This window comes from Myodes glareolus, chromosome 14 (genome assembly GCF_982192425.1).
Source record: "Myodes glareolus chromosome 14, mMyoGla1.1, whole genome shotgun sequence".
In the NCBI taxonomy this organism is placed as follows: Eukaryota; Metazoa; Chordata; class Mammalia; order Rodentia; family Cricetidae; genus Myodes; species Myodes glareolus.
Genome location: NC_142039.1, coordinates 8414514 through 8427025, shown reverse-complemented (window position 1 = coordinate 8427025; position 12512 = coordinate 8414514). Strand labels below are relative to the sequence as shown.

Below are 12512 nucleotides of genomic sequence, written 5' to 3'. Positions count from 1 at the left end.
ATATTTTTTTAGGTAATCTGACTTTCATTATTCCTCAGGGTCTCTTATGAAAGTAGTTTTGCCTATTTCTCACTCCCCCCCAAATTGGGATTATTGGATTTTGTTGGGAAACTTCAAACCATTATACCCAGTTGTCAAGTTAAGTCTTTGAGTTTGTGTGTACCTGCTCTTCTGTGGTGTGTGTGTGTATGCGCGCGCGTGCATGTGCGAACATGTGTCTGTGTATGTGTGTGTGTTTACGAGTCCATGTGTACAGATGCATATAGAGTCCAGGCATCATTATCTACCATTTACACTTGGTTTTATCTTTTACTATTTTATGTGTATGGATATTTTGTCTGTTTGTATATCTGTGCACCATGTGTGCACTCGGTACCCACAGAGACCAGAAGAGGGAATTGGATGCCCTAGAACTGGAGTGACAGACACCTGTGAGCAGCCACGTAGGTGCCAGAAATCAAGCCTGGATCCTTTGGAAGAGCAGCTCAACCACTGTACCATCTCTCAAAGCCCAAATTCCCTTTATTTTCTAGAGACAGTCTCCCACTGAACCTGAAGCTCGCCTATTCAACAAGCTTAGCAAGCCAGTGGGCTCCAGGGGCCATCCTTGCTCCTCTTCCCCAGTGCTAGGATTACAGGCATGTGCAATCAATCCTGACACTTTTCATAGGTGCTGGGATCCAGACTCAGGACCTCACGTGTGTGCAGCAAGTGCTTGCTGACTGAACCATTTCCCCAGCCCTTCCGCTAACTCATACAGCTTTCAGTTCCGATGCAAATGAAAGTAAGTAATATAGAAATATTCCTGACAACATTATTAAAAACAACAGGTAAATTTTAAAGAGTCTCAAGATTCATTTTGAAAGGATATAAACATTAGAGAAAATGGGAGCATTTAAAAAGTGAACTAAAGGCAATGAACACAAAGGAAGGAGGGAGGGGGAGGAGATGCCTCCTGATTATGAACACTGTTGGTGGAGGCTGCCCAGACTCCAGAAATAATCACACAAAAATATGTATTAATTGCAATACTGTTTGACCAATAGCTTAAGTGTATTTCTAGCTAGCTCTTATATTCTAAACTAACCCATCTCCATTAATCTGTGCATCACCGGCAAAGTTTCAGGTCGTGGTCTACCGGCAAAGTTTCAGTGGGCTCCAGTGGAGGTGTCTGTCTCTTGTGGCAGCCACATAGCTTCTCTCTGACTCTGCCTTCTTTCTCCCAGAATTCAGTTTAGGTTTCTCACCTGACTTTACTCTGTTAAGCCATTGGCCAAAAGCAGCTTTATTTATTAACCAATAAAAGCAACACATAAATAGAAGGACCTCTACACCAGGAATACACATTGTGGAATGTGTTTTGTAATCATTTTTAAAATTAGTTACTTAAGTAGTCCATCACTAATGAGACCAAAACTCTGCAATCTTAGCTGACTTGCCAGGGTTCACCTATGTGTGAATAGCTGAGCTGGAGACTGAGCCCAGATCTGTCAGATACCAAAGGTCATGCTCCTTTCTCCACAGAAGGTGATACAGTCTTGCAAGACAGGAATTTCCTGAACCCAGCTTTCATAAATAAGAAAATGCTTTCCCTTTCATGCATCTCACTTAGTATGCAAACTAACAATTATTTCTCATCCTTTTGTGTGTGTGATGTTCTGGCTAAAATTCCCTTTCTAACTTAAAGCATGTCCTCCTCTTCCCCTCGCAGAGCCTTTTTCTTGACCATTCTTCCCCTTTCTCTACTCCCACGCGAGCACTTTATAAGTTGTTAGTGCAGTGACTAACTATGCCCTGTGAAAGCCACCAAAACCAAGTGCGCTCCTCTGTCAGAGGCATGGCTTCCGGAGCCAGCGACATCACTCTCTCCACCCAAGTGCTGGCTTTTAGGGTGCCTCTGACCAAGGAAGCAACAGTTTAAAGACAGCAGCTCTACCATCTCAGGAAGTTTAATCAGCGACATTAAAATCTCTCTGTCATCTGCTTGGATCTACGTATTATCTGAAAACTGTTAACAGACCTCCTGAGTGTATGCCCGCCTTGATCTGAGTCTGGTCTCTGTGAGTTTACAGTTCTGCGTAAACCCAAGGAGGTCGGAGGCAGCTGGTCCTCTCAGGGACTTGTCTGCTACAACCAGATTTCCCTCACCTCTCAGGAGTGCCCTTCATTCCTTCCACCTTTCCTCGCTTGTGTTTGGAAAGGCTTTCACTGATGCTCTTTGAGAGAGATCTGTATAGTTTTACTTTTGTTTTTTTTTTTTTGATCTAAAAATATTTTTGAAAGCAAATATTTTTTAAATTGATGTATTTATCATTATAGATATGTGTGTGTTTTGCCTGCACATATGTGTGCATAGCCACATTCATGACCCTCTAAGGTCAAAAGAGAACTTTGGGCTCCTGAGATTGGAGCTGATGGCTGTGGTGTGGGTGCTGGGGATCACACCACAGTCCTCTGTGAGAGGACTGCTGAGCCAACTCCCCAGTCCTAAAATAAATAGCTTTTGGAGTGAGTCAGTCTTAGTATATTTGTGCCAGATGCTGAAAACTAGAATCAGAAAGATTTTATAGTCAACCAAAATCAGGGAAGCCAGCCAACTTGGAGATCCTTCTAGAATGCTAATAACTCAATGATTATAAAGTCAAATTCAACAGAAGTGACAGCAAATGCGATTGGTTATTTTTAATAGCAAACGTTTTCTCCGTTGACTGTGTTTAAACACCAGTTAGCATAAACCTGGCTTTCCTGGGGTCCACAGAATTCTCTTTTTCGAAGCAAATTATTTTGCAGAGACTCTTCTGGCAGGAGCCATTCCGCCGCTGGGGTGGCTGAGTTTGTTTTTCTAATTGCTTTCTGTGGCTCCTCGTGAAGGAAGAGGCAAAGCCAGCTCTGAATCCAGGTGCATTTGAGAGCTGTTGGAACACTTACCCACTTACCCGGTTCCAACCTAATTAGTAACAATGCCCTGGAGTCGCCATAAGCACCGTGGGTGTGTCTTGATGAGTCCTGTCTCCTATAGGCACCTTTTGATGTGCCTAAAGTGAATTTCTAATTCTTTTTTAAAATAATAATTTTTACTTATTTTTGAAATTTTCATACACTGTATACAATGCATCCTGGTCATATCCACCACTCCTCTCCCTATCCAATTCTTTCCAGGAAGGCACCCACACCCACACCTCCTTTTCCGGCTTTACTGTCTGTCTATCCCCTGAGCCACATTAGTGCTGCCCAGACGGGAATGCGTGCAGGGTCATCCACCGGGGCATGGACAACCTACCAAAGGCCACCCTCCCCCAAAGAAAAGCTGATTCTCTATCCCCGCCAGCCATGAACTGCTCCTCAGCTACTGCCTCAGAAGCTAGAATTCTTAATCAACACGATTTTGTGCAGATAACCACAGCTCCTATGGGTCCGTATTGCAGCAGCTCTATCATACCCAGAGGACAGTGTTTCTGTTCTTCCCTTTCTCCACATCTTCCATGCTTTCTGTGCCCTCTCGTGAGATGCGCCCTGAGCCTCTGCTGGGGTAGATATCTCAGCTAGGGCTGAGCACTCAGTTATCTAGTCTCAAATTCGGGGCATCTTCTGGAGTTAGAGGCTTGTTTTGCAACCTGAGTGATGTATGGGTAAAATGAAGTGAAATTAAATCAATTAAATTAAATGAAGTCAAACAAGAAAAAGAAAAGGAGAAGGAAAAGGGAGAAGAAAGAGGAGAGAGAAGGAGGAGAAAAGGGAGGAGGAGGAAAAGGAGAAGAAGAAAGGAGAAGAAAGAAGAAGAAATAGCCAGGAGAGCTATACTTGGCAGTGACTCTTTTTTGCAAAAAGGACAAATGCTTTTTCATTCAAATTTTTATGATCTAAAAATGGAATTTTATAAGCTATCTATAAATCAATTTTTCATCTAATATATTTGATCTCTGGCTACCATGTGTTTCTTTCTCACATGAAAACACATTTACCTTTAGCAGTGATTTGTAGATGGGTGACTTTTTCAACAGCAAATACCAAGGCCATCCAGGCCCCTTTGTGGAAGGTTTGAAATCCCTGAAGGGCTGAAGTGTTCTCACCAGCTCCAGGACTACTGGTCCATGGTCTCTGGGAATGTGGCTTCAGAGATGCTCAAGCGTCCTGGACCTTTCAGCCTTTCTTCACAGAGTCACACTTCAAACACTTGCAATGAATTTGAATGCAAGGATTCTAAACTGCCCCCATTCTCCCCTTGTGTTTACCTTGCTACTGAGGCCATGGGGGATGGGGGTGGGGGAGGGCGGGAAGGTGAGAGCTCCGGTTGAATCAGTGACAGTTAAGTTCTCAGCTGAACTGTTTTCCTCAACCTTTAGGGGGCATGGGGTCATTCAGCCCTCATTGAGTGCAGATTCTGGGGGAATGGTCTCCAGGGTTTCCAGGGTTTCTCTGGGCCCTTTGTTGGAAGAATGCATTCGTTCATCTTCAATCTCTGCTTGGACCTGCCTGGCTGACTCTGTAACTTCCTCCTTGCCAAAATTCCCTTGAAATCCCCGTCGTTCTGTGAATCAGAAGCCTGGGTGCCAAGTAACTAGCCTTATCCAATTTTATATGAAAGCCGTAAAGGAGGGTGTGCATCTCAGAGACCCTGTCTAGCCCACCTGCCAAGTTCTCGTAAATGAGATTGTAGCTTACTTCAATAACACACTTACAAATTAAAACATTATTTGCAGCAAACAATCAAGAGTAAAATAGGCCATAAAATATGTTCTACAAGTCCCTTCCAGTTCCAAGAGTATTTTGCCTGGAGTGTTTTGAACTCACAGTCCTCTTGCCTAGAATGTTTTCCTAGAAAGCAAAGTCACCATTCAAATCACCTTGGGAAAGCTCTCTACATTGCTACAGCATTGAAACACTGCTATAGGCTGCCAGCCCTCAATCACTTCCTGCCTCCCATCCTGTGTGGCTAGCCTGTTAGCTTGCTGCTGTTTACGGTGTCTCCCACCATCACTAGATCTGTGGAGGGAGAGGCCTTTCTCTGTGTATTGGTTGACACATCCAAAGTATCTAGAACAGCACTGTTCCTCAGACGGGGTGGGAGTGGGAGAGGGGGTGAGAGATTTAAAAAACAAAACTGAAAATGTCACCCAAAGTGAGAAATGGAAAGTTTAGTGTGATGGGGGTGGCGGCTGGGAAAACAGGTAAACTACAGCTGCTACAGGACCCTAAGAAGAGGAAAATATTTCTGGGTGGATCAGAAAGGGAGGGAAGTTCCAGTCAGGGCTGGAGAGAGTTGAAGAGCGACCTGTCTATCTCCAGAAAATCCCACCAAGATCTCCAAACTGATATTTGTCACTGTAGTTGAACACTAAAGGAGACACCTGCTGTCTCTTCAGACTTGGGTCAAGTAAGCCTATACTTACGTCCGGACTTGGAGTAGCAGCGGCTCCTAATGAAGATGAAGGGAGTGAACTGGAAGAAATGGCTCCAGAGGATTACTGGAGAATATTGGAAGGGGGAGCCAGCAGCAGCCAGTCCCCCGTCCTTTAACAGAAGAGCCTGGGGTTTCTATACCAGAAGCCGTGGAAACAAAAAACAAGAGGTCATCTTGGAAATGTCCACGAACAAGACGAGACAGGGAGTGGCTTTGAAACTGGGATGTGGGCGGGTGTATAGTTCAAAAACCTTAAAAACAAAACAAAAGAATAATTTAAGACTATATTTGAACTTCCCTTTTCTCTTTTTGTAAAAGATTAAATGGAGCACTACTAAAATATGGGAGTTTGAACCTAGAAGTAATCTTTGTTTTACATATAAATTTCAAGGCATTTGCTTATTTTGTAGTGTTTCATGTGGTTTGTTTTCAAAGGTGACAGATGATAAAGAAAACATAACTGATTTTTTTTTAAAAGAATCAGGATTTTAGACACAACTATTAGCACATTAAAAGGGGTCCCTTTAAAACTCTGGGTAGTTCCTCTCTGACTTCCCTAGTCTTTAACCAACCTGACTCCCAGGAACAGCCTTCTAGAGAAAGTGGGTATTGTACTGAAAAGAAAACATTACTAGACTCTTGACAAAGAGTACATTTAAGTAAATTTAAACTAGCCCCGCCCTCCTTTTCCTTATGGGCATCCTATACCTTGTATTGCACTGCCAAGAGAGAGTATGGACTTAGATTTTACACACACACACACACACACACACACACACACACACACACACACGCATGCACACACCTTCTCCAACAAATGTTATGTGCAGTGTTGAGTATTTGAAATAGCCCACTGGCTTAAATGGACTTTGCCTGCCTTCACGAGTCTACTGAGAACATCATTTGTTAACCATTCAGCATTTTGAATGTACTTTTTTGTTCCTAGTTCCTGTGATTCCACCAGAACTTGAGGCAAATTCTAAGAAAGGAGATTTAAAATATAAGCTACCACCTAAAAATTTAAATGTGCATACAGATTTGTATGGTTAGTTTTCATTTTTAAAAGGTTTGAGTGAACACACACACACACACACATACACACACACACACACACACACACACGGGAAAGAGAGACAGACAGATGGGAGGATGAGAATACAACATTGTATGAAGACAGAACTGAACTTCTTCTGCTACTAACTTGTTCAATCCCACTTGAGCAGGACTCATGCAAGATTTCTCACTAGTACTATTACACAGTTTATTTGAAACATGCGAGCAGTTAACTAGTGGTGTCAAGCAAACCTTAATTCCTTAAATAGAAGGAAAGCAAACACATGCTCTTCTAGTCTCTTGCTACATATAGTCTATAGATTTGTGTGTTGTGAAGCTTGTTTAGTAATTTTGTGTTGTAGACAGGTGATTTTTAAAAGGGTGACAATTAAACACATGTTTGAAAACATAGTCGTAGTCAAAATAATATGATGGGCATTGATTTGCATAGACTTGGTTTATTTTTAAAATTTCAGTTTGACAAAATTCACTGATAATTTAGTAAAGAAATTTATCTCTTCCTATATCGATTCTGGTTGATAACTCTTTTGGATCAAGTAAAGAAGATGTAGTGATTATTTTAACAAGCAATAAAATGGGCTTAGTTTGCCTACATAAATGCAAGTTGTTTGTTTATCTTGATGTAATAAAATCATATAGAAACTAATTATGCTACGTACATTTCTGTTGTTTTACTTAAGAGTATTACCAACTGTTGACTTGTTTGTGCGTGCTAGCATCAGATCTGTGGATATGCATGCTTCATTGACAATCAGTACCTGCTTAGAGAGCTCTTTACCACTAAGAAAACTGAAGCAGCCTCCAAAGGTTGCCATGTTCAGGGAAACCATCGCTTGGATCCCAGAGGCCACCCTGAGGTCAATAGTGACTTCCCTTCCCAAGCTTTCTGGTCTTGCGTTCAGTCCTTTGTTTTCTGCGAACAAAGGTTAATGAGTGAGAAGCAACAAACAGGAACCAAAGTGCTTAGCTGAAAGTTAAAGGCAAGAACTGCCAGAGTCACCTATTAAGAGGTGAAAGGAGAAAGAATTGATTTATTTGAGCAAGTAAAACGAGAGAAGTGGAAACAAGCCCAGCTAGGAGAGAGGATGGAACCGGAGATGAGGCAGCAGTGGGAACAGGTAGCCCTGGCTAACTCGGCACAGCCGCCTTCTTTGGTCTGCTGCTAATCTACGTGACAGTCCTCTGTGTGTAATGATTTTTGGAAATGAAAAGCTATTAATTTTTGGACGTAGGAAATAATCTTCAGTTGAATTTCATGTTTTATTTACTCTGTACTTTTCTACCCAATTAATCATTTCAAATTTTTAAATAATTTATGCAAGTGCAGAGAGAATGATTTGTGGTTGACATCTTTCTGAGTGGCTGGTTCTATATGTAATGAGGATATTTTAAACAATTTATAACGTCACTGCCATCTGTTGGATCCCATCAGAAGTAGAGTTGTCCCGAGAACAGGAAGGATTTAGTACCCTTCATTTCTGTTTGGATCGCTAACTAAATTTACCCCTTTGATAAACCGTGGAGATTTGAAAGTAAGTATAAATGTTGGTTGGGAATTTTAAAGTGATACCATTTTTTTAAAAAGATGCAATTTTAGCAAATAGCAGTGAATGAATATAGAAAGCAATAACTACAATCATTTTAATACCTAAAAGAGATGAAAACTGATAACTAAGGCTCGACTCTTCACAGATAACAATGTGTTCAACCATACTGACCTTGATTCTTCATAGACACCCCACCTTTTCTCCTTAAAGAGAATTTTAAAAGAGTTTTTAACCCCTTCCTGCCCATCCCCTGTGAAAATTTCAGCTTATTGTACAGCTTCTCTCCTGCCCACACAGCAGCAGCTCAAGACATCCTGAACTGCAGCGTATAGACTAGTCACTTAGAAAATAATACATTGATTTGTTGTCAGGCCGCTCAAGCCTTGGAAATAGCAGAGAAAACTCATCTCTGGGGAGAGCTCTGCTTTTGTGTGGCCTCTGGCCGGAACACAGGAGCTGGCAATGAGTAAGGCAGGGCTAGAGTGCCCACAATTCATGGATGTGTACCTGAGTGCGTTGTTAACGTTCAGACGGCTTCAGCTGTGTATCCATGGCAGTATGAATGACTGGTCGTTTTGTAGTATTGGCTTAAAATCTCTTTCGACTAATATAGAAATAATAAAAAAAATTCTTGAATTTAAATAAAGCTGGGGAAGACAGGCAACACCACTTTAATGTTCACGAAGATTATTTGCCATCATATCTAAGAAAACAATATAATATGTGGAGAAAAAAATTTAGATGTGTCCCCAGTATAATCTTTTAATATACTATCGCAGAAGTCAGTACCTCATACAGTATGTCTCAAAACAAGCCAGGACTCACTTAGTGACCATGCTATGTGACAGTCCTGTCACACAACCAGGGATGGGCTGAGCTGAAGCAGGAAATATCTCTGGCCCGTACAGAAAGGGTGTGTGTGTATGTATAAAAAATTACCACCCAGTTAAATAAAGCTGGGGGTGGGCTGGTAATATAATATGCTGTGTTTATTTATTTTACCGTTTCTTTGTTATGTCTTAACGTGTAGATGTGGTACTGATTATCCTTAGGGTAGCCAATATTTTATTCTAGAATAATGGCGGTAACAAAGCGAGTGATGGCCGGTTATTTTGAAGACAAGAATACAACAAAACACATCTGTTAAAGTGGCCGCACGCCACGCCTTCCCTTCTCCCTCGGCATCCCTTGCCGGCAGGGACGCTGCGGTTGTGTGCTGTCGTCCTTTGAGAATTGCCACTAGACCCACTTCTCCGCAACACTCAGATTCACTTAGGATAAGTAATCTCGGGACTCAAAACACTTAAAGAAACATTGGCCATCGAAATGACCCATGAAAGGCGCAAACTCAGCGCATAGATTTAATGTGTGGGTCGGACCTAGAGCCCAAGCCGCGCAGTTATTGTCTTTGTCGCGTAGTGTTCTTAAGAAATAGGTTTTCTGCGTGATTTTCCTTCACCCACAGCGGCAGGAACCGCGTCTTCCTACTGCCCCCTAGTGGCGACTCAGGAGGAAGTTGGGGGAGGGGCAAAAATGGATCGCTCGCTCTGTGTTTTAATGAAACACACACTAATTTAATTTGAAACACTCTGGTGAGTCTAAAATAATATTTTTGGAACATTATTAAAAGATTGTGATCTGGAAAGCATTTCATTGTGATAGTATTTTACTGCTAACTACACGGCTAGCAGATGTTTGTGTCTGTCTTTGTCCCTTTCTGAGGTGCAATCATTTCAAAATGTTTTGACACCTTTTTTTTTCCTAGCGGTGACTGAATATCTGTCATGCTGTGTTATCACGGGGACAAACGCAGCACGTTTGAGCAATAGACACTAATGAATCCTATTGTAATAGAAAAGATTATTTAAAATTTTTGCGTAAATTTGTTGTAAAATTCTAGAAGCTTGGCAGTCTCCCAATATAAGTGACAGGTGACATAAACTGAGCTGGTTTAGGAGGGCTGGTTTTGTTTGAAGAATTTTTTTTTTTAATTAGTGATGATATTTCAAAGAAAGAGCTTGGTACTTTAGAAGTCCTCTAAGAGCCCCTGAGGTTGGACAGTATATAAAGACACTTGTCACTAAGCCCCATGTCCTGAGTTCGGTACCCAGGTCCGACCTAGTGGAAGCAGAGACAAGACGCTCAAGGGTTGTCCTCTGACCTGCACACGCATGCCATGGTGCAGACACATTTACGATGAATAAAGTAATAAAAGTTCTTTGTATTTAAGCGATAAAACAGGAAGAATCTTCATGGTACGTTTATGAATTAATTATTTCTGTATTCCTTTCGTCCAAATTTACCGAGTGGCTGTTTCTTGGATCCGCCCTTAGCTCTCTCTTCCTGTCCACACGGTAGAATCTTGTCATTAATTTGCTTTTATTGGGTGGGGAAAAGTCATACTGGAGTTAAAAATACCGAGATTGAAAAATTGAGTTTTCAATAAAACCTCTGGGTTCCCTGCACATGCTTTGCGTCGACGGATGCTTGTCAGACCTTGACAAACAATTTGAATTTGATTAGCTACCAGTTTTGTGAGGCTCAATGAATCTCATAAAATGTTCAATTAGAAAATTATCCGCACTGCTTTTATTACCTACAGAGCAGGGCTGATATTTGCATAACATTTTAAAGTTGCTGGTGCTCTCTGGTTTCCGGCATTACTGACTTCCACAGGAAATTAGCAAACAGATTAGACAGCCTTAGATTATTTCTCTTTTAATTTGAATCCTATTTAAACCTATATGTTAGTTTGTAGTCACCCTTGACTTTTCATATTAATAATTCCCCACGGTTTTTCTCCACTTGGAAATAGTCCCTTACTGCTGATTAATTGTCCCTCCGTGGAAAGGGTCTGGTCTGATTGTGAAGAAGCAGCCCCTTTTCTAGCCCCGCAGGTGTATTTTGGCTGGCTGAAAAGTTGTTTGAAAAATGAATGTTTCGTTGTCACATACAAGGGGTGAAATACGGTCTTATTTTCCCATGATCCACAAAAGTCCGCCTGCCAGTGGCTAGTGGATATTCTGCTGCTGTTGGTTGCTGACAGTTGTGGGCAGGTATTTAGACAAGTACCCCAGAGGACTGTATCTTTGGATCTGACAGCAGTCTTAGGTGTGAAGGAGTGTCCTTGTCACTGTCATGTGCATTTGATCATGAGCAAGTAGAGGCATGGCTCTTCCCTGGGTTATCCCAGGTGGTGGGCAGGACACTCGCACGGAGACAACAGTCTGCCGGTCTTCCCTGGAGCCACCGACCTCCCCACTCTGGCAGCTTGTCTCCAGGGTGTCTCCAGGGTGTCCCCACGGTGTCTCCCACGGTGTCTCCCACAGTGTCTCCAGGGTGTCCCCACGGTGTCTCCCATGGTGTCTCCCACAGTGTCTCCCACGGTGTCTCTAGGGTGTCTCCACGGTGTCTCCCATGGTGTCCCCACGATGTCTCCACAGTGTCTCCCATGGTGTCCCCACGGTGTCCCCACGGTGTCTCCCATGGTGTCCCCATGGTGTCCCCACGGTGTCTCCATGGTGTCTCCCATGGTGCCCCCATGGTGTCCCCACGGTGTCTCCACGGTGTCTCCCACAGTGTCTCCCACGGTGTCTCCAGGGTGTCTCCCACAGTGTCTCCAGGGTGTCTCCATGATGTCTCCCATGGTGTCCCCACGATGTCTCCACAGTGTCTCCCATGATGTCCCCACGGTGTCCCCACGGTGTCTCCCATGGTGTCCCCACGGTGTCTCCACAGTGTCTCCCACGGTGTCCCCACGGTGTCTCCAGGGTGTCTCCACGGTGTCTCCCACAGTGTCTCCAGGGTGTCTCCATGATGTCTCCCATGGTGTCCCCATGGTGTCCCCATGATGTCTCCACAGTGTCTCCCATAGTGTCCCCACGGTGTCCCCACGATGTCTCCACAGTGTCTCCCATAGTGTCCCCACGGTGTCCTCACGATGTCTCCACAGTGTCTCCCACAGTGTCCCCACAGTGTCTCCCACGGTGTCCCCACGGTGTCCCCACAGTGTCCTCACGGTGTCTCCACAGTGTCTCCCACAGTGTCCCCACAGTGTCTCCCACGGTGTCCCCACGGTGTCCCCACGATGTCTCCACAGTGTCCCCACAGTGTCTCCCACGGTGTCCCCACGATGTCTCCCATGGTGTCTCCACAGTGTCTCCCACGGTGTCCCCACGATGTCTCCCACGGTGTCCCCACAGTGTCTCCCACGGTGTCTCCACGGTGTCTCCCACAGTGTCTCCAGGGTGTCTCCACAGTGTCTCCCACGGTGTCCCCACGGTGTCCCCACGATGTCTCCACAGTGTCTCCCACAGTGTCTGTCGCTGAGCCTGAGCGAGTGTGGGAGGCTCTTGTCCTCTATGCAGAACTCAGTCTGCGTCTCCAGTCCCTTCCTTTCCTTTCTCTTTGCTCCCCCCTCCATCTTTCTCCTCAGACTCCTCTCTCTCTCTCTTTCTCTCTCTCTCTCTTTCCTCCCATCTTCCCTGCCT

General features: G+C 43.8%; 1 protein-coding gene across 7 annotated transcripts in view; it reads left to right on the top strand.

The window, feature by feature from the left end:
- The window catches only part of Armc3 (armadillo repeat containing 3), an 81873-nt gene that overhangs the window by 37445 nt on the left and 31916 nt on the right, over positions 1 to 12512 (top strand). The window lies entirely within an intron of this gene.